The 21,581-nt window shown below is 49.0% G+C and overlaps 1 protein-coding gene and 7 non-coding genes across 8 annotated transcripts in view; 5 read left to right on the forward strand and 3 right to left on the reverse strand.

Annotated features, from left to right (window-relative positions):
- LOC147580609 (histone H2B type 1-C/E/F/G/I) overlaps window positions 1-21,581 on the forward strand; it is a 505,297-nt gene that overhangs the window by 68,233 nt on the left and 415,483 nt on the right. The gene's annotated exons all lie outside the window — the stretch shown is intronic.
- Window positions 265-338, forward strand: TRNAT-AGU (transfer RNA threonine (anticodon AGU)). Its single transcript has one exon. It is a non-coding gene; the product is annotated as a tRNA-Thr (tRNA).
- On the forward strand, window positions 3,767-3,839 carry TRNAV-AAC (transfer RNA valine (anticodon AAC)). Its single transcript has one exon. It is a non-coding gene; the product is annotated as a tRNA-Val (tRNA).
- TRNAS-CGA (transfer RNA serine (anticodon CGA)) lies at window positions 5,205-5,286 on the forward strand. The gene has a single exon. It is a non-coding gene; the product is annotated as a tRNA-Ser (tRNA).
- TRNAR-ACG (transfer RNA arginine (anticodon ACG)) lies at window positions 6,103-6,175 on the forward strand. Its single transcript has one exon. It is a non-coding gene; the product is annotated as a tRNA-Arg (tRNA).
- TRNAI-AAU (transfer RNA isoleucine (anticodon AAU)) lies at window positions 7,625-7,698 on the reverse strand. Its single transcript has one exon. It is a non-coding gene; the product is annotated as a tRNA-Ile (tRNA).
- Window positions 10,097-10,169, reverse strand: TRNAF-GAA (transfer RNA phenylalanine (anticodon GAA)). Its single transcript has one exon. It is a non-coding gene; the product is annotated as a tRNA-Phe (tRNA).
- Window positions 20,236-20,329, reverse strand: TRNAI-UAU (transfer RNA isoleucine (anticodon UAU)). The gene is made up of 2 exons: window positions 20,292-20,329; window positions 20,236-20,271 (listed from the first exon to the last, which is right to left on the reverse strand). It is a non-coding gene; the product is annotated as a tRNA-Ile (tRNA).

The following is a 21,581-nucleotide window of genomic DNA, read 5'->3' on the forward strand; positions in this document are numbered from 1 at the left end:
AGGGTTCAACAAAGGTCTGTGTCCCCAACAGACTTCAGTGGGTCTAGTGGTGTCCACCTTGAAACAACGATCCACAAAGAGACAATCATTTCAATCCAGGCCCTGTGTTCATCCTTCCAAGAGAACATTCTTCTTTGGTTTTGACTGAGACATGTCTGTTCTTTCGTTTCTGAAACATCTGGTGAACTAGTTACTAAGTTCATTACAGTTGAGGTGTGTGAAATCATACTGAAATAATATGTAATTTAGGGGCCCACTGTACCTGGCTCCGTGGCTTAGCTGGTTAAAGCGCCTGTCTAGTAAACAGGAGATCCTGGGTTCGAATCCCAGCGGGGCCTGTGCCTCAGCTTTCTTTCTGGCTTTTGTGATTTAACCTCCCGTGTTTTCTCCGGGTGGGTAGGTACCAACTTGAATTTACCTGGGGAATACTCACGCCTTTGAGACGCATATCCTGTACGTCGTAAGGGTAATTTAAAGACTCAGAATATCTGTTCTAGGGGTGATATATCAGGAAAAGGCAAGGAGCCTCGCCTAGCCTAGGTGAGGTTTGCCCCTCTGCCCTGCCATTTGAGATCAAGTGACAGAGATTCAACCACTGTGAAAACACCCTTTCAGATATTCTTTGTATTACTAAGAAATTACTGATGACTAAGAAAGGATTGATTACTTTCTTGTTGATTTTTGAGCATCAGGAAATGCAAAGGTGTTAGAAGACTAATATTTTATTAAAACTCCTTAAAGTGGATTTGCATCTAATGGACTCCATAAGAGTTGAGTGGTTAACAGGACTAGAAAATAAAAAGTAGTTCCTCTATAAGATAATTTGAATCAAGTCCCGAACATTCAAAATTGTGTCTTTGCTGAAGAGAGTTCTAACTAAATACCATTTATTTCCTGACATAAGTTATTCTTTATTCAAACCTCCTCCCCTATTAAATGTTCCCTGGCTTGGGATCCTCAAACAGACAGCTCTCTTCTGCGCTCTTACAGGAGGCGTGGTGTTGTTTTAGGTCAGCTGTGTGCTTCTTTCTTCTTCGTGTTCAGGTATTCGTTGCTAAAATTGGGCACTGGAGAGGCTGGTGAATTCATCTGAATGAAATGTCCATTAAAAGGTGAAAGGTAAAGTATGGTGATGATGAAAAGTGTTGGAGAAAGGGAAATGATTGGGAAGGATGTCCAGCTTTCACCAGGAAAGCTTAGGTGTGAAATGAACGCGATAATGACCACCCTGTAGATAATTACTTGCACAAATCATTACTCAGCAGACTCAGCTGAGATCTTCTGGATTCATCTGTCCCTGTTCCCTGTTGTCACACTTTCTTCTCTGTGTTGGTGTTGTTTAATGCTGAGTCTGTGTCTACAATTCCACATAAACAGCACATCAAACTTAGGAGTGTCGAACACTCTCAGATGGTTAAGTTTTAAGTTCTTGAGCCGTGTACCTACACCATGATTACACCTGGAAAAAATCTCAAGCACCTTGGCGCTTTCCAGGGCTGATGTCCCCAGCGCTGACCCATTGCAGAATCTCTGGAGTTGATCCTTCATCCTTTAGAATTTCTTCAGCAACTCTAAGCATCTTGGCGGCCTGCCTGGAGCTGATCTCCCCAAATATCCACATCCAAAACAGATCTCGCCCAAGCTTGAAACTCATTATTTCCATCTGCACTTAGATTTCACATAGGCACTATTAGCACAGTACACCCTAAACTCAACTGACGTCAATCCCATTGGAAACCTGTGGTTAAAATTAACCTCGATTCCTCCCACTGCCTTTCCCACCATGAAGTCACCACAAAGTCTTGTTGATTGTGCCTTCAACACGCGTAAGATGTCCTTGCCATCTGTCCTTCTATTGGTCCCTCTTTGGGTCTTCAACATCTCTTAGCTGTCCCTGTCTTCCAGATTGGCCATCGAAAGCCATTCTCGACACACCAAAGTCTCTGTCTTAAAATACAAGACACCACTTCCTTCTTAAAATTTCCCAATTTTAACCCTCTCTTCTTTTTCTAATATATGCATGTAAACCTGTATATTTTCCACTAAGTATTGTTCTAGTTGCTTTTAGTTAGAATTACCTTCTGGTTTCCATTATACCTTGACTTTGACTTGTGGCTTATATAGAAGAGTCATGCTGAAGTTTCACTATATCTGGGCATTTTCTACTTTTTTGTTACTGACTTCCTGTTTAATTCTGTTGTCAGAAAATATCTGAAGGTTTATTTTAGTCCTTTAAAAATTTGGGGGACTTGTTCGATGGCCCTGTTTTGGTGAATTTTTCAGGTGCACCTGAAAATAATGTGTATTCTGCAAGAGTTAGGCGTAGTGTCTTAAAAGTGCTAATTAGGTTAAATTGCTAAGTTACTAGCCATGGCCTAAATCTTCTATATCCTACTTATTTCCCCTTTTCTTTCAGCTTCTCACCAGCTACTCCAAGGGGTCTTTTAAATCACCAACCATAGTCGTGGTTGTTCTATTTCTTATTTTAATTTTCTCAGTTTCGCTTCATCCAAGAATTCATAAGTGTCCTTGGTGAATTGATCATTTAATTGTTGTTGAATGTTTCTCTTTAACCTTGGTCTTGCTTTTTACCTTCAGGTCTACTCTGTCTGATATTCATATGGCCACACCAGCTTTCTAATGCCTAGTGATTTCAAGGTAAGCTTTCCTCGTCACTCTACCTTCAACCTGTCATCATTAGTCATCTTGTGCGTCTCTTGTAAGCAGGGAACAGTTGGCTCCGGTTTTTCCTATTTTGCTATTCTGCCAGCCGATCTCTGCCACTTAATTACGTGTTTATCCCACTTACATGATATGAAGTTATTTATATTTGGATTTAAGTCCATCGTCAAGTTATTTTTTTGTCCATTTGTCCCCCCTTTTTATGTTCCTCTTTTTCTGTGTTTCTTTGAATGAATAGTTATTATTCCATTTAACCTTTGTTTAACCTAAAATGTATTATCTTTTCTCTCCACCTCCTTTTTAAGATTTTTTAAATCTTTGGTTTCCAAGCATTTCAATATAATTTAGGTGGTTATGATTTCCCTTATGATTATCCTGGCTGTCATTTGCTGGGCTTCTTGAATCAATGAGGTGATGTGACTTTTATTTTTTCATTGAGCTGTATCCTTAAGATTAGTGCATTTTAATAGTGTAAAATACACCTTGATTTTTTTTTTTTTAAGGAAATCTTCACTGATGACATCTACACTCCAAGAATTAAAGCTTAGGCTCCAACCTGTCTCATCACATTCAGATTAAATTATACCTTCCCCTCTGTGGAAGGCACACACCTCATCTTCTCTGGTCTGGCCCACATATTCCCATTTAATCTCATTTCTTTCCATGCCCTCCTTCAAATCCTTGGATATCCACCGACCTGCCTCCTGACGTTCCCCGCCCCCCCCCGCCACGCCTCCATCCCCGCCCACCCACCATTCCCCGCCTCCCAAGATCATGCCCACTCCACTCAGTTCCCAATGACGAGACCCCCCTTTCTGACGTCTCTGCATCATGCTTCACAGTCTTTTCATCTATGAAGTCTCAGATCAAGGGTCATTTTCTGTAGAAAGCTTTCATGGGCACTGGGGTAGTTTCCAATTTTTTTGGCTAAACAGGCTTCTCTGAACATTATGGTAGATACATTTGGTGAACGCATTTCTCCTGGGATTGGACACCGTTAATTTTGTAAAGGGGAAATTCCCCTACGAAAAAGACCTGGGGGCATCAAGAAATATTTACTTTTACTAAGCTCTCTCGTCACGGGGTTTCCGTAGTGTAGTGGTTATCACGTTCGCCTAACACGCGAAAGGTCCCCGGTTCGAAACCGGGCGGAAACAGCCGCTGGCCCTTGTTTTGCTCCTGAGCCTACATCCTTTTAGACGTGAACCTGCACTTCCTTTCTGGGGTCTCAGACTTACAAACGCACGCAAACGTTTGCTACGCCCAGATACGTCAGTTTAGTATAAGGATGATCTTGAGCTGAGAGCAACTGAGAAAAAGCAAACAGGAAGAGCCCTCTGTCCTCCTGTGTGCCTGAAACAGGACATAAGTGTCCCTTGGTGAAGGTTCCCCCCACCCCCCACGTCCTGCCAGAGAGAGAACCACCCCGATGACTGGAGGTAGGAAGTCAGCGCCAAGAGGAGCCTGAGGAAGTAGACTGCCAACCAACCCGGTCTTCCATTCTTTCCCCGCTGTTTTCCTTCCCACAACTGTTGCCCCTTGGAGCCCACGGTCCCCTTTTCCTGGTGTACCCGCTTCCCTACAATGTATCACCCTTTGCTAAAATGGCATAAAAGCTTTCCAGTCTAACTGCTTCTTTGGGTTCTCACTTCTTTCACGTGAAGCCTTCACGCCTGTAAAATTAAAATAAGAAAAAAAAACAACATTGACAAACTTTGTAAACCTTTTCTCCCGTTCGTCTGTCTTTTGTCAGTTGCATTCGTAGGCCCCAGCCCCCAGCCTAAGAGAAGAGAGGGAACATTCTTCTTCCCTACATATGGAAATTGTGAACATCGGGGCCTTGGGAATCTGAAGAAAATACACGCATATCCAAAAGGATGTGAAGGAATAAGCGTGTAATGGGGAGCCAGGAGTACTCACATTTCAACACACGGTCCCATGGTCCCATGAACTACCTCACATGGTCCCACCCAAAATAAATAAGTTACACAGTGTGTTACAGTGATTATGAGTGACATGGGGGAAAATAAAGCAGAGAATGAGGAGAAGCACTGGAAAGAGGGGAGGTGAAAGTTTCAGGTGTGAGTTTCAGGTGTTATTTGAGGAAACACCTGCAGTAGGTAAGGGGCTGGGACCGGGCAGGGCAAAGCACGGGACAGCGAGGAGCCTGATGCTTACAGCGAAGAACAAGGCTGACAGCGACTGCAGCATATTCCGCGTTAGACGTGCAGGCGCTGTGCACCAGGCTGCTAGCAGCTGGGTGGTGAGAGCGTTTTCGGATCTAGATGCTTCTGAGGGCAGAGGGAAAGAGAATTCCTGCACCTGTGCGGCATGAAAGAATAATTGAAGTCAAGCGTGTTGCCCAGATTTTTGCCTAAATATCTGAAAAGTTGAAAGAGCCATGAAGTTGAAGGTTTTGAGGGGACCCTCCGGCATCAGCCACCCCTATCTCTTCTGCCACGCCGCCCGGTCAACAACAGACACTTGTCTTCAGTCCAGCGAGTGAGGCCTTCTCCATGGGGGCTGTGATGGCCGAGTGGTTAAGGCGTTGGACTCGAAATCCAATGGGGTCTCCCCGCGCAGGTTCAAATCCTGCTCACAGCGTCGCAGCTTTTTGGTGAGGGTCCCAACCGGCCCCCTCCCTTCAGCCACGGTCCCCATTTATAGCCCTGAATGCTTGAGGTGCCTGGGCCACCAGCCCGGTCTGACTTCCACCCTCCCCTTCCCTGGTCTGGGCGCCTAGGGCGCCTGAGAACCTCCAGATTTCCGCGTCTCCACCGTCCACGCCGAGATCCGGCCTTGGAGAGCTCAAAAACACCGGCTGCCTGATCGTGAGGCTGTGAAATCTGGCGAACGCCTGCTCATGCTGGCGACTATTCTGCCTCCCTCGAAGAGCCAAGTACAATTTAAGCCAATTTTGTGTTTGTTAGTAAATGAGTTCCTGGTTTCCAAGTTTCTCCGTCAAATGCGAATCTTAAAATGTATACTTCCACTGAATTCTCGCCTCCTTATTGCATCTGGTGTTTCTTGCAGTTTGTGGGCGACGTCTGTGGGCGGGGCGGTGAGGAAGAGCCCCAAAGCCAGGCACCAGGATAAGCTGGAGTGAAGACAGAGTCCAGAGGGAACGTGAACCCTGCGTCCGTGGAGATTTGTTCAAGCAAAAGCCAAACCAAAACGAAGCAAAGCAAACAGCCCCGAAGCACCAAACAAGTGTCCCATGGGGACAGTCAGAGAAGTGCAGGTCGCCCTCTGTCTTCAATGAAAACATTTTATGTAAATGTGTTGTGCAAGCAAGTCATAAACTCAATTATGCTTTCCCAGAATTGGTACAGATTTTGTTCCTAGTCAACCACTTCCTCGTCTGGTGTGAATTGTGTAAAGTAATGAAAATACTAACACTGAGGCCACCTGAGCAAGCGCGGGCCAGTGGCGCAATGGATAACGCGTCTGACTACGGATCAGAAGATTCTAGGTTCGACTCCTGGCTGGCTCGTTGGGCTCGCTTTTTTCTCTTCACGCTCTCTAGGTACCCATAAAAAAAAGAAAAAGAAAAAAGAAAGATTGAAACAATCCTCAAAGTCCTCTGAACACATTTTCCTGGAACTTGATCCTTCACCCTGGCAATGCTATCCCACATCGGCTGTGGGTTGGGTCTGAAAGAGACGCATCGAAGCATCGAAGGAACGATCCTCTAAGCTTTTTCTTCCTTCATCTCTTGAACTTGAGACAGGAGATTGGCCGAAAAAGACCGTTAGAAGGAAGGTTTTAAAATCAAAGAAGCTCTAAAAAATAAAAGCTGTTCTTCCAGTATCTTCTCCACCCACATTTTTCCCCGTGGGAAGGGTCCTCACCCCAGAGGTCTCTCCTGCGAGCTGCTTCCTCCCACGGCTACCAGCCAAGAAAGGGAACCCCTCCTGGGGAACCCCTCAAGGAAGGTTGGGCTGTGGGCACACGGGTGCGAGCGGCTCTTTGCCTCAGTGGGGCCCCTTAGAGCTTGGCCCTGACGGCCGGCCGCAGTCGCCACTCCTCCCCGACATGTCCCCACGTGCCCGGCCAGGCCATCGTGGGGACAGACGCCGCTGCCCCCGAGGGACAAAGAGCCGACAGGAATCCCTTCTTTTACAAAAGTAAACAGCGGGAGAAGATGAGGAAGACCCGGGAGGTGGCAGCTCCCGGGGGTGGGGGTGGGGTGGGGAGGGGGCTCTCAACAGACCTGCCTCCTCCCTGTGCGTCGGGGCCCAGCATAGAGGCTGGGGGGGAATCACTGCCAAGTGGGGGAAATTCTTCAAACCAGCCCAGAAGATCATCCTCGTACGTGGACCGATTTCCGAATGTGTAGCTTGTCTCCTCGCTCGGCACGGCAGGTGAATTGCGGTCAGCGCGTGCGCCTTGGCGGGCGGGGATGGAACCGAAGAAAGCAGGTGCAGCCCGGGTGCGCAGCCCCGCCGGGTGCGGGCAGGTGCAGGGGCGGGGACCGAGCCGGAAAAAGCGGGTGCAGCCTGGCCGGGGGCCCGCAGGTGCAGGGGCGGAGACCCGACCGGAGCAAAGCCCGTGTGTCGCTGCCCCAGCCAACCGAGCCACCGCCAGCCTCCGCCTGCCTCCTTTTCTCTCTAGCAGCTTCTCTTACGCGCCCGGATACTACCGTCTCCTGGAGTTTCACCAAAAACCGAGCAGGCACATTGCTACAACGGTCCTTGACGCCCCCCTTTCCTAAAACACAGCCGCCTCGTGCCCACACCACTCCCTCGGGTTGCTTCAGGAAACTTCGCGGCGGGTGTGGTTACTTTTAATTAAGAACAAGCGAAGCGAAGCGAAAATACACAGCCTTCTTGTCGGGAAGAGGAAGGTCCGAACTTCTGATTCTGATTAGCGGCGATTTGGGGTCCGTCGAGTGAGTCGGCCAAGTCCACGCGGCGGGAAGGCCGAAAAAGGTCACGCTGCGTGGCCCGTACGGGGATCGAACCCGCGACCTTGGCGTTATTAGCACCACGCTCTAACCAACTGAGCTAACCGGCCACCCGACGGGGGGCGCTTTCTAAAAGAATAAGTTCATCTACAGTTTTGTTTGCCCTAAACTAAGGGGAATGTCTTCTTTTTCTTCTCTCGCTTCTAAGGACCGTTTTGAACCGTATCCATAGCCTGTAATGAGAAGTCTACACTCTCAGTTCTTCGGATTTGGACTAGGAAATCCACGGAGAGACTTGTGCAGACGCTGGGTCCAGCCTATTTGTGGAGAGAGCACCGGGACGGGATTTTCGGTTGTGGTGAAGGGAGTGTCCCCTTTTTAGAGGCGAGTCGGTAGCTCCGGATCACACGTCGCAAACTTCTCTCCCAGGACTTGTACCTTAGTGACGCGTCCAGTTCGGGTCGGTTCCAGGCAAGGAAACGCAGACGAGCGCGAGGCAGGAAAGGCGCTGTGCCCCGGGGTCTCTGAAGCCCCGCAGACACCTGCCCCGACGTCATGAGCCGGGACGGCGGCCCCCAGCAGCACGGGTCACCACCGTGAGTTGTCCTGCTTGGGGGCGGGAGAGCGGGGCCGCGGAGGTTTGCAGAGGGCGAGGGGCAGGCGGCGCCCGGCTGTTAATTCTCCGCCGACGGCACCTGCTGGGTGTCCCTCGGATCGCGGCGTGCGAGCGGGGGGACCCCCGGAGTCAGCCAGCTGCGCGCTGGGCGTCCCGCGAGCCTCCTGGCCGGTCCCCCGAAGACAGGTTGAAGGTGTTCCCGGCGTGAATTAGTCCCCACGTATTTGTCGAACTTTCGTGCTGAGAATACTTTTCCGAGAATACTTTTATTTAGAGCTAAGAGAATCAACAGGTGATGACGACTGTTGGGTTCAAAGCCGACGCTGGCGCAGGACAGAAGCACGCGCCTCCAGGGTCCGCTCTGGAAGTGTCCAGGGTCGACGGATAGAGACTGGGGGCCCAGGCCTTCCGAGTCCCCGAGGTGGCCTCCGCGGTCTGCGTCCTCCTCGTCGTCGCGGGGAGCCGCGCGCCGCACCGCGACCTGACCCCGGGGTCCGCACCGCAACCGCGCCCCCCGACCGCGTCCCGGGCTCCGGGCTCGGCAGGCAAAGCCGCCGCGACGCACGTCGCTGGTTTCCGGGCCTTGAAACGCCGAAGGGATTACCCTGGACTCCCTTCCTCCGGGAAGAACGGAGTTTCCAGGGCGGCCCGGCCCCCTGACTTTTCCGACCCCGCCCGAGGGTCTCCGGGACCACCGCGGGCCCCGCCCTCGCTCCCCTGCAGACCCAGCCCCTCCCAGCTGGGGAAACCTAGGGTGTGGGTCAGCTGTCCTCACCCCACCTCAGTCACCTGCCCACGTGGACCGAAGGTCCCACGCCCACAACTGTATTTTTCCGTGCCTGCTTGTAAGTGAAATATTGCGTGTGAACGTAGCGATTCCGGATCAGAAGAGGGGCTCGTGAAAAGACCCGTCCTTCAACATGACGGTATAGAACGAATCCATGGATCCTAGACTCTACCCTCAGATCGTCCTCGGAGACCACCAGAGCGCTCGTCTGCTTCCTTTTCCCCCCCAAAATATCCTACCCCTAGTCAAGCGTTCCTTTAACGTCCCCACCTACACCCTCGGCCATATGCTATAGCGTGTGCAGCAAATGTCTTGTAAGAGAATTTCACACGATGCGCGTTATGTTCCAGATTAGATTCCGTTAAGTATCCAGCAGTGTCTTGGGAAAAATGATAGATCAATGTTCACAATTCCTGTGATATTTTATAGCATATATATAGTCGCGTATAATCTTAATAAATACTAGTAAAATTCAGTTCATGTCGGGGGGGGAGGGGAAAGTGGGTGATGGGCATGGAGGAGGGCACTTGTTGGGATGAGCACTGGGCGTTGTACGGAAGCCAATTTGACAATAAATTATATTTAAAAAAATAAACCAGAGGTTCTTTAAAAATAAATAAAATTCAATTTATGCTTAAACTATCATTCTCGCCTTTCTGCACAGTAAAATGACGCACTAGGACTGTCCCTAGAGCTGAAAACCAAAACGCCGTATAAAGTAAGCAAAACTTCTTACAGGATTCAAAGTGCTGACCGTGTAAGGACCCTAAGTGAAAGCAGAAACAGAGGTAATTAAGTGAAGAACTCAAAGTGCTCATGCCCTGATTCCTATAGATGCATTTAGTAACACCCCAGTGCTCTGAAAAAGGCCCTGAGCTCTCTTTACCTGAAGGAACCGGAGGAACTTAGTGTATAGATGTAGAACTGCGTTTTGCCAGAGTTTACAAAAGCCCTTTCCAATAAAGTAAGGGTGAATGTATGCGGTTCCTTTCCACATAAATGGTGCTGTGGACTGAACTTATTTGAGGGTGACTGACATTTGCTATGGGTTCACGGTTTCCGAGGCCCATCAGTAATAGGAAAGTCAACATTTGCAAAAGAGACCTGCCGAGACCCGGGATCGAACCAGGGACCTTTAGATCTTCAGTCTAACGCTCTCCCAACTGAGCTATCTCGGCGAGCCCTGAGAGTGTTTCTTGTCAATTACTCCTTAAATAAGCTTTTCTGAACAGCCTATTTGCTTTTTAGGATGATACGTTTCAGGAAAGTCAGTAAATTTTTTGTGTTGTTTTCTGAAAATGTAACTCAAAAATAATCTTCTGAAAATGTTACATTTTGCCCATTTCAAAACTAATCCTACGGACATAGAAATCAGACCGGGGGGGAGGGTCACTATATTGTACACCCGAAACTAATACAATACTGTATGTTAACTATACAAAAAAAAAAAAAGTTAAACAAATTTACACAACGTGTGAACATATTCAAGGTTTCCTGAGTATTGTAGGAAGAACAAAAAAAAAGGTGATAAAGAAAATTTTGTACAGGGTTTCTAATGTATGAATAAGATAGCCGTGGGAGTGTAGAGATTCAAAGCTTCCTGCTGGAAGAATTCAAGAAAACGCCATTTGGGGTAATTTCTAGTTTGGACCCCCCAAATTTTTTTATTCTTTCAGTTGTTTTTATTCCTTTCCCCTTTCATTTTATGAAAGTATAAATTACATAGCGTAAAGTATGCAAATCTTAAGTGCACAGCTTAATGATTTTTACACACCCTGTGTAAGCACCTGAGCACTGTCAGACTCCCTCTCATTTGCTGTCCTCCCAAAGTCAGCCCCTGGTCCGGGCTCTCACTGTATGTGCTGTCCTTTACTGTGTCTTCATACACATTAAAACAAATTGGATCTGCATTCTTATGTCCGGTTTCTTTCACTCAATATTGTCTTTGAGATTCATCTGTGTTTTTATCTGTGATGACAGTTTGTCCCTTTACATCAACTTCCATTTGGTTACACCACAACTCACTGGTGCATTCTAATGCTGATGATGGCATTTGGTTTCCAGTTCTAGGCTACAAAAGCCACTGAACCGTCTTGTGCATGGTTTCAGGTGAACATGAGCACTCATTCATCATATAAATAGATGGATACACAGATAGATACATAGATAGATACAAAGGTATATGGATAGATACATAGATAAATACCTAGATACATAAATACACAGATAGAATATGAAATTGCTGGGTCACAGGATATATGTATGTTTAACTTTATTAGATGTTGCTAAACAGTTTTCCAAAATGCACGTATTAAGTGTGTACACTCTTAACAGCGATGTGTGAGGCTTCTGGTTACTTCATAGGCCAGCCAGTACTGGATATTGTCAGCCATTCTAATTTTGGCTATTCAGGCCAGGATGTCGTGCAGTTTCTTTGTGATTTGCACTTGTATTTTTTTTTGATGACTAATGATATTAATTATTAACAGAGGGGAGAATAAGATGTTTTTGGTGTTTCTCTGTATTGTTTAAAATAGTTACCCTATGGGGGTATCTGTTATTTGGATAACTGAAAAAAATAATAATTTAGCATACCCTGTATCAAAAATTATACGAGCAACTTGCAGTCAACAAACCCCACCTCCTATATAATGCAAAACATCATCATAGTCTTTAAGCGCGGACAAGCCCAAACACAAATCTTCCCTCTTTTGCCCAAACCTGCTGGTAAGACCAAACACAGACCCTTCCCCTGTCACTCCTCGCCAAGTTCTTGTCCTTTGTGACATGAGTGATCGACCAAGATGAGAACTGTTTGTCCCTCTGTCGCCCCACCCCCACCCCCCGTTCAATGATTCGAGAAAGACTCACGGGACTCAGCATATAGGTGTCCTCATAGCTATGATTTATCACAGCAAAAGTCAGCAAAGGAAAAAGGCACCAGGCGCAAAGTCGGGGGGATACCAGGGGCGAGTCACAGAGGACAGGCTTAATTCCCACAGCCGAAAATTGTGACAAGACACGGAAAATGTCCACCAGGGAAGTTCGTCAGAGACCCGGTGCCCAAGTACTTGGGGGTGGGGGGAGACTGCCTAGCGTATATCGAAACTGCAGACCCAGGAAGAAGGCAGGTGTTCGGCAGAACTGTATGCGTTGCATGAACAGCTCAGGCACAGTGAGGCGCTCCCGCCATTTGGGAAATGGTCGGAATCTCTTAAAATCTAAGTTCCCAGATGCCAGCCACAGGCCCATCCTGCAAGCAGGCCCTCCTAAGGACAGCAGCCCCAGGCCTGCTGTGTGAACTCCGTACAATCCCCTTGAAAGTAGCCAGACACACAACTGAACACTTCCCACTCATCTGATTGAAACTTCCCCAATTGCTAGACGATTCCACACAACCTCATGTGGACGCTGTGTATATTCCCTATAACCGTCTAAGGCAAACCACCCTGCAGAGAACGCCACGATCCCGCATTGTGGGGGCACTCTCCCGATCACGAGGGCCTAAAGAAAGTCGGTGTCCTCATCTCTCTGGCTTTTGTCTTTGGCCGTTTGGTGTCCTGGGTCACACGGGAGTAATAGCCCACCTGGGACACCCGTCTCATCCACCCAGACGCGCAGGGCTCCCAGCCTGCTGTCGTCCTGTCGTCCTTTCCTGACGGTGGCTCTGGGATCGATCCCAGTGAGACCACCTGCTGATACAGGTGCTCCAGACATTCGTCTGGGGCAGCTCGGTGAGGATGTAATTTTGCTTCTTTGTTTGACAGTTATTTCGCTCTGGCTTTTCACCTTGATACTATGGGTAACTCTAAATGCACCCCAAGCCCCCTTCAAAAGCTCCTGCCATTACATGCTTTGGCACAACGGTGACAGTTCAGTTCATTTCCTCCCCCAAATGGCAGAATTTAACTCCTACAACTATCTGTTTTTAGTATGCCCTTGATTATGTGAGATAACAAAGTCTTTCCACCTTTGACACAGCTACGGTTATTTATAATGACATTACCTTCTATGTTGACTTTTTAAAATAGGCTATTCTTCAGAGCATTTCTAGGTTTACAAAAAAAATTGTGCAGAAAGTTCAGGGACTTCCCAGATTCCCTATTCCCCCAAATTCAGAGTTTCTTCTCTTAGTAGCATCTTGCATTAGTATGATACATTTGTTACAATGGATAAACCAAGAGTGATACACTGTTGGCAGCCGAGGTCCATAGTTTCCTAGGATTTACTCTTTGTGTTGTACAGGCCCATACGTTTTGAAACATGCAGTGGTTGAATGACGCAGCCACTGCGATGGAGGCGTTAGGCTGCTCTTGACCTTCTGATGACATGTCACAAGGAGGGTCGTCTGCCTCCAGACCTCAGCTGACCGCGGGCAGCGGAAACTGTCAAAAGTGGAACCACGCGTACGGAGGGATCACCGCACAGACAGTCCCCATTTATGATGGTTCCGTTTACGTCGGTGCAAGAGCCATACACATTCAGGAGGAAGCGGACTTTGGATTTCGATCTTTTTCCAGGCTGTGACGTGGGTGGGGTCCTCTCTCGTGATGCTGGGAAGCATCACGACCATTCTGACCCCGTTCTGCTGGTCACTTTCAGCACAGCATTGAGTGAATTACATGAGACATTCAACACTTTAGTATAAAATAAGCTGGGTGTTAGATGATTTTGCCCAACTGTAGGCTGATGGGAGCATTCTGAACACATCTGAGGCGAGCGAAACTGATGTCCTGTAGGAAGTGCGTTAAATGCATTTGTAACTTATATTTTCCATTTATGATGGGTTTAGCAGGACGTAACCCCACTGCAAGTCAAGGACATCCGTATTTGTAAACATTTTCCATTCATTTCCCTTGTTCTTTGTTTTGTTAGTTGTCTCCCGCTCCGTTTCCACCTTCTGGGGCTTCCTTGAGCATTGGCTGTGATTCCACCTTCTGTGATTCTCACGGACTGTGATCAGTGACCGTGATTCCCTCTGCCGCTCTCCTTCCTCTCCAGGTTTTGGGTTACCAGGTCGCCCTGTGACCTCAATATCCTGATACATCTAAGGAGAATTATTGATTTTCAGCTTTTCTCTTGTGGTGAGGATCAGAGTGATGGCTCCCAAACTGTTTACACGTTGGAGCAGAAAGTGAAAGTCCCCTGTGTTTACCTTTAAGATCTTACTGTCACTTGGTTAAATGGGTAGCCAAGTATTAACTTGCGAGCCTATTTAATTAGGTGTTACTACCTGGAAACTTTTGACATTTTTTTCTCCTCGCTTCAACTCCTGACGCAGTTTGCACCTAACACTGACTGAGATTTCCCAGAGGGCTCCTAGAGAATCAGCCACGATTTGCTCCTTAATATTGTAAAAAGAGGGTGTTAGAAATAATTAAGCTTATTCCCTATGTTACTATTGATCCGTTTCATGGGAAGCGCTGTCAGATCGGGGGAGATTTCTACCTGACTCCTCTACCTGGAGTTGGCCAAACAGCAAAGTGTGAGGGCACAGTCCCTAGGCTTCTCTCACTTCCGACACGTATTTGCAAGTTTTCGTTCTGCAAAACACCATTGGGCTCGATAATTTGCTAAAAGGGGTCCCGGAGCTCATCAGAGCTATTATACTCATTGGTTACAGTGTATTAAAGGGAAAGAACACAAATTAAAATCAGCCAAAAGGAGACACACATGCAGCAGACTCTGGCAGAGTTCCAAATGAAATTGCTATCATCCTCAGGATAAGCGATAGTTCTGCATCGACGTGTGACAATGCACAGAGTATTTATTGTTAGCTCAGGAAATTCACCTGAGTTTCTGTGCCCAGAGTTTTTACCGGGCTTCATTGTACAGGCATAAGTGATCGATTATGCATGTACTTGAACTCACCCTCCAGGCTGCCTGAGAGCATGACCTAAAGCCCCCACCCTAGATCACATGGTTGGTCTTTCTGACATAGCTGTGTTATGTGGCCAGACCCATCCTAAAATATATATACAGTAAAACCTGGGATTGCAAGTATCTTGTTCCGCAAACGTTTCACAAAACAAGCAAACGTTTCTGATACATTTTCACTTGATACATGAGCGATGTCTTGCAAAACGAGTGGTACGTGACGCCGAATGTCAGGTGATCACAACTGAGCCAATGGTTTTGAAGTTCGCTTGAATATACAAATACACATTGGATATATTTGCAATGAAGTGCTTTAGATCACAAGCATGGTTCTGAAATGAATTAGGCTCACAGACGAAGGTTTCACTTCTACTATTGGGTATGACATAGATTAGCTTCCAACATCTGAAGCAAAGGACAGACCTCTCTGGCCATTTTCACTACCTGGGAAGGGGTAGGGTCCTCTCCACATGTTCACCTCGAATGGTATCTGGCAAAGAAGAGAATGTAAGTCACTCTAGTTTTTGAAGAATCTAACAACATTGGTAAAACAAAGAAAATTGTCAACTTTTCATGTTTATGGGCCCTGCTTCTGGGCTTCCGGGGAAGCCATGCTTTAACATTTACCAAGGTCAAAATGACTCAGCAAAACCTCAAAGCAGGGGCTCTATTTCTGCCTTGAACACACACGGTGCATCTGCTTTATTTAAAAAAATAATAATAACCAAAAAGGAGCATTCCTAACATAAAGATAAGAAAAGTTTCAAAACCTCCCTGGTTCCTGTAAGGAACCAACTGAATGAGGCACCCAGGCGCCCCCATAACTTTTTAAAATGTAAAAAACATATATAACTGCACCAAATGTTCCTTCCTAAGAGCTCTCTCTTCTTTGCAAAGTTTGTGTATCCCAGGCACCTGAACTAACTTGTGCTCAAATGAAACTCTTTTCCTTTCTCTTTAAAGATTTTTAAAAAGCTTATTCAATTTGCATCCACAACGTAAAGCAACAGCCTGTGCTCGGGGGACCTGGGGACTGGGAGATAGAACCAGGGAGGACCTTGATACTCACGAATATTCAGAGCCAAGGAAATGTGTTATCTAGGCAAAATAAATAAATAAATAAAAATTCACAAAATTGTTACATGAACCATAACTTGGATGTGATAGAAGACGCAAGAGTGGGCCATATTTAAGTTATGGATAAAATCACTTACAGGGCTTTTTAAGGATATGGATCTTTTCAGTTTGCCCCAGAAATAGAAATGGAAACTGGGGAGAAATAAGCAAATAGTAAAGAGACCCACAGGTCAAAATTGTGAGAAAGTTTCTTGTTCAACTATTTAAAATTCTATCACTCCATAAATAGTCACAAAATTTTACTGGACACAATGAAGAGGGAAATTTTTGAAGTAGGATATTTGGCTGTTTCTTCTTCTTCCTCTTCTTCTTCTTCTTCTTCTTCTTCTCCTCCTCCTCCTCCTCCTCTTCCTCCTCCCCCTCCTCCTCCCCCGCCTTCTTTTTAATTTTAGAGAGAGTGCACACAGGCTGGGGAAAGGGGCAGAGGGAGAGAGAGAATTATAAGCAGCCTCCACGCCCAGTGCCCAGTGTGGAACCCAACATGGGGCCCAACACAGGCTGGATCCCACGACCCCAGGATCATGACCTGAGCCCAAATGAAGAGTCAGACACTCAATCGACTGAGCCACCCAGGCGCGCCTATGTGGCCTTTTCTGATGGCACACGAGGTCTCACGGTGGCTAAAACAAACTCATTACCAGTTCTATTTCTCAGCCAAGCGTGTAAATCAATCCTCATTTGGTGGAAGTGTGTGTCAACTCTAGAAAAACCTCGAGTTATAGTGTTTAAAATATCTGATATTTTCACCTGGAACAGCCAACAGAAACCCTTTTTTTGTTTTCCTTCTCATCATTCCCATCCAAACCACCTTACTTTTTCCTCCTTCCTTTTTTATCTTCCTTTTCTCTTCAAAGTTCTGCATTCTTCTCCTGTACCATTTTGAGACTCTATAGATATTTTTGAGCATTTTGAGCATTTTTGAGCAAAAAGTCATGGTAATTGCCCTTAATAAGCAAACTCGTAGGAAAGACGGCTGTGTGTGTAAACACATCGTTTTTACCATGAGATAAATGTGAATTTAACACTACAAATTATCTATTAGGAAGAGGGAAAAAACCATCAGGTCTGTTTCTGGGCCACGAAGAAGAAGGAGCAGGAATCTGGCAAGTGGACCAGGTGAAGGGAATCTCGTAGGCAGAGAAAGGACTCAAACAGGCCGTGGTCATCACTGCTTTTTTTTTTTTTTTTTTTTTTTTTTTACCTGAGCTGGCACATCCCTGCTCTGACCTTTGACTCCACATTCTTCAGTGAAAGACACTGCAAGACAAAACAAAAGTCCCTTGTTAATATTGTTCATTTCTCAGTGTCTGCGTTTTAACGTTTATCTTGCTGAAATAAATAAATTATATCAATAAAACAAAATAAAGTCTCACCATAAGGGGTTAAGGGGGGAGACAGAGGGGGCAAAGGTGCAGAGCCCTCTGAGACACCACAGGTGCAGAAAGCTTACCTAGGGGGACACTCTACTCAGAGTCAGGAGTTGAGCGGGTGCTAAAGAAATCAGAGCAGCTAAAATACAGTCCTTGTCCGCCCAGGAGCTTATGATCCACGGAGTGAGGGAGGGAAGCAAAGAGAAGCCTGAGCTAATCCACCCGGGGCCCGGCAGAGCAGGAGAGGCTCGCAGGGCAGTGCACCGTGGACACCGGGGAGGTACGGGAGTGTGGTCACCAGCAGACACATGGATGCAAAGGAAGAAAAAAGAGCCAGGACACAACGAGGGTACTTATCAAGGCACAGCGGTCTGTGGGAGCACGGACTATGAACAGGGGAATAGACAGAGACGTTAGGAGGTAAGGTGGAATCAAGAAGACCGCGTAACAGACAAATACGAGGAATCAAACGTGAGTCTCGGCCACAGACATCAGCACAGCACGATGCCAAGTAGAAGAGGTCGAACCAAAACCCCACAAGTTGTATGATCTCACACGAAATTCTAGAAAAGGCAACCGGATGGCAGTGGAGAGCAGGTGAGTGGTGGCCGGGGGGGGGGGGGGGGGGGGGGGCGTGCAGGGGAAGTAGGCTACACCAGGGAAGGAGGAGACGCTGGGGGAAGGCGCTGCTCCCCGTCGACGGTGGTGGAGTTTACCCCTGAGATACGATCATCCTGCTGGGCAGAGTAAGGCCTCCGTGAAGATGTCCACACCACCACCCCCAGATCCTGGGAATGTGCTGCCTCACACGGCAAACGGAATTTTGCAGATGTGCCTAAATTCAGGATCTTAAAATAGGGAGATTATCCTGGATTATCCAGGGGCTCCAATACAATCATAAGGGTCCTTAAAAGATGGAAGAGGAAAAACATTAGAGTCGGGAAAAGAGAGGTGACCACAGAAGCAGCGATCAGGGTCATTCCGTGGCTGGCTCTGGAGATGGAATGTTCCAGTGCCAAGGCGCCGGCGGGCTCTAGAAGGCCGAAGGCCGAGCAGGCAAGAAGAAGCATGCTCCCCCAGAACTTCCAGGAGGTCCCAGCCTGGCCAGCAGCCTGATCTCAGGGCAGTGAGAGCCACCGTGGACTCGCGGCCTAAGGAGCTGCAACGCAATGATCCTGTGCTCTCTTAAGCCACTAAGTTGGTGAGAATCTCATGAAAAAGGAGATGCTAGAAAACTGCATGGCTGTCTTCTGTTTTGAACAACCCGCGGCAGTGCTCTAAAATCAAGCCTCGGGAGCCAGGGACAGCCCAGCCTCGGACAGCACGCAGGAAAGCCCTGGGGACACTGCTCTGTGCCTCTGGGATTCTGCTTCCACACCGTCTCCTCGAACATCCTTTGGCCTCGGTCCTAACTGGTACCGTATATAACATCACGTCACGTATTAGCTTTTCAAAAATTATCGAAGAGGCTCTTCTGTGGAAAAATACACGGCAGTGAACTTCTGGGGACTTCCCACAGCTAGGCCGCGTGTTTGTTCTTCCCTGGGCCTGGGCAGGACTTCCGCGGTGGAGACCTGAGACTTGCTTCCTTGCTTCCTTCAGGCCTCTGCCTACAGGCCACTGGCTTAGCGAGCCTTCTGGTCACAACCCTACATGATACAGCACTCCCAGCACATACTCTGGTGCCTCCTGTCCCTTGTCGCCTGTCTTTGTTTTTCTCCAGGAAACACTCCGCCACTCTGTCTACTTGGATGTTTATTTTTAATTGGTCACTGCGGATTCCTCCCTCCTAGAACTCAGGATCCAGAGCACAGAAGCTTCATCTTTTTACTTCAGTGGGTAACCTCAGCACGAGGCACGGACCCAGTAAAACCGCAGGCATTCCATATTTGTTAAATGACCGCCTTTGAAGTAAAGAGCCCAGGGGAGGGAGTGGGTTTAAGGTTGATAATTTTCCCACGTGTCGATGTTACAGACCCGACGGGGTTAAGGTCAGAACAGCGCAGAGGTCAGCAGGATGCTGGGCTCTGCGTTCAATCGAGAGGGCTGGGTGCGACAGAAAGGGTAGACCTCGGTTCTGACGGAGAGGCTGTAATCAAGGGAACGAATGCCACACAAAGAATGCATATATCCTTAGCCGAGAGCAAAGCGGAGGACGGAACTGTAGGGAATGTCGTATTTAAGGAACAGAAGAGGAGGAGGCCCTGAGACAGAATAAATCCAGGAGAGCCTGGACAAAAAAACAGGCAAACTTGAATCATTTATTTCAGACACAGCGTCAGAATGACAGCAGCTCTGCAAACAGGCCTTGTCTGTTTATTTTCTGATGAAATTAGGAAGAAGTACGTACCCAGCCACCTGTGCCCGGTGCCTCACTGCTGGAGGCCGGCCTAGGCGACTCAAATCCCACGAAGATTTCACAGGTGGAATCCGGCCACCAGACGGAGCCCTGCGGCTTCAGAACTAAGATGCGGGAGCGCCCCCCCTGCTCCCATCCGCACCCCCCCCCCCCCCCGAGCTGATAGCAGACAGCACGCCAGGCCCCATCCGCTCCCCCGCCCACTTCCCAAAGAGCTGCGGAATCCTTTAAGGAAAGGAGCGGGGAAAGGATGGGGCCTCCTCCGCCGATATGCAATGGCTGTGAGGTCCCCTGACCCGGGAGAAGCGCCTCCGCCTGGACAAATTCAATTTGCCTCCTTCTGGTGTGCGGTTTCGTCCCGTTCGGAAACCACCAAATGCCCTCCATATCCGCGGTCTCGCCGCGGAAAAGAACACAGGCTCCCTCCAGCGCTTTGTCCGGAGGAGGAGGGGGAAACGCACCCGAAGAAAAGGAGTGTGAAACCGCAAAGGGAAGAAAACATGCTCCAGGTGAGGCTCGAACTCACAACCTCGGCATCACCCGCACATATACTGCTGTATAAGTACCGCGCGCTAACCGATTGCGCCACTGGAGCATGCTTTCCCCGCACAGCCAGCGCGCGCTCTACAGAGCCTGGGGCCGGCGCGCGGGCACGCGGACGCGCGGGGACCCGCCCGCACCCGCCGCCCCGCTGCGAGCCGACGCACGCCGCCGTCCCGACGCCTGCCCCGCCCTCCCGGGACGGGCGCGCGCTCCGCCCTCCCGGCTCCGCCCCCTCCCCCCCCCCCCCACTTCCCCCGCGGGGCGGGGCCGGTGTCCGCGGGCAGGAGACGTGGGGCCAACCCGTCCGCAGCTCCGAGAGGCTCCCACCGCGCCCGGGGCGCCGACGAGCCGAGTCCCGGCCCCGGCTCCGCGCGCCCCCTGGAGTCCGCGCCCGCCGGCTCCTCGCGAGCCCGGGTCCCAGCCCGCCGCTCCGGCAGCCCCCGCGGGAACCGCTGGAGTCGAGACCCCTCCTCGCTCGTGCTGCGCCTCACGGCGGCCAAGGCCGGGTCCACACACCCCCACCCCATCCCTCCACCCCCCTCCTCCACCCACCTCCCTCCACCACCCTTCCTTCACACTCCCACCCCCATCCTCACCCTGCTCCTCCCCCCCACCCCTCCAACCCCCCCACCTCAACACCCCCTTCAACACCCCAACCCCACCGCACCTCCACACCCCCAGACCCCTCCACCTCCCCACCTCCCTCTCCTCCACCCCACTCCACTCCCCACCCGCATTCCTCCATCCCCCACCCCCCCTCCTCCACCCCGCTGGGTCTTGCAGGTTCCTGGCTGTTTGCCTGGCTGTTTGTGATGTCATGCCCACCCACAACCCTCGTCCCCTCCATGTGGCCTTTAATCAGAAAAGCCCCTTGTGCATTGGTCTGCTGGCTTATTCGTTTGATTTGGGCCCGCGGAAATTGCAACCATTAAAGTGTAAGTACACACGAGATACGAGGCCTTTTTGCTTTTATGGAATAATTCCTGTGCAGAAGAAGCGGAATCGTTTAAAGAGGAGAATAGCCTGCCCAGTATTCTTGACCACACACTGCCTCACAGTCGGGGCTGAGAGGAATAGGCCGGCGACCAGGTTCCTCCTCCCAGACACACGCACGGCGGGGGAGGGGAGGGCAGACCATCGCTGGGCCGCTGTCATTCCACGTGTGTGACACCTGAACACGAGAGGTGAGAAGCAACACTAGATCTTCGGTAGATGACCCTCAACCGGAGAAGTCCTCCCCCGCCCCCCCCCCTCCTCCACGGCCTCCAGAGACCAAGTTGGCCTGACATCTAGAGACCATCCCA

Source organism: Puma concolor, chromosome B2 (assembly GCF_028749965.1).
Source record: "Puma concolor isolate L17-30 chromosome B2, mPumCon1.1.hap2, whole genome shotgun sequence".
NCBI classification, from domain to species: Eukaryota; Metazoa; Chordata; class Mammalia; order Carnivora; family Felidae; genus Puma; species Puma concolor.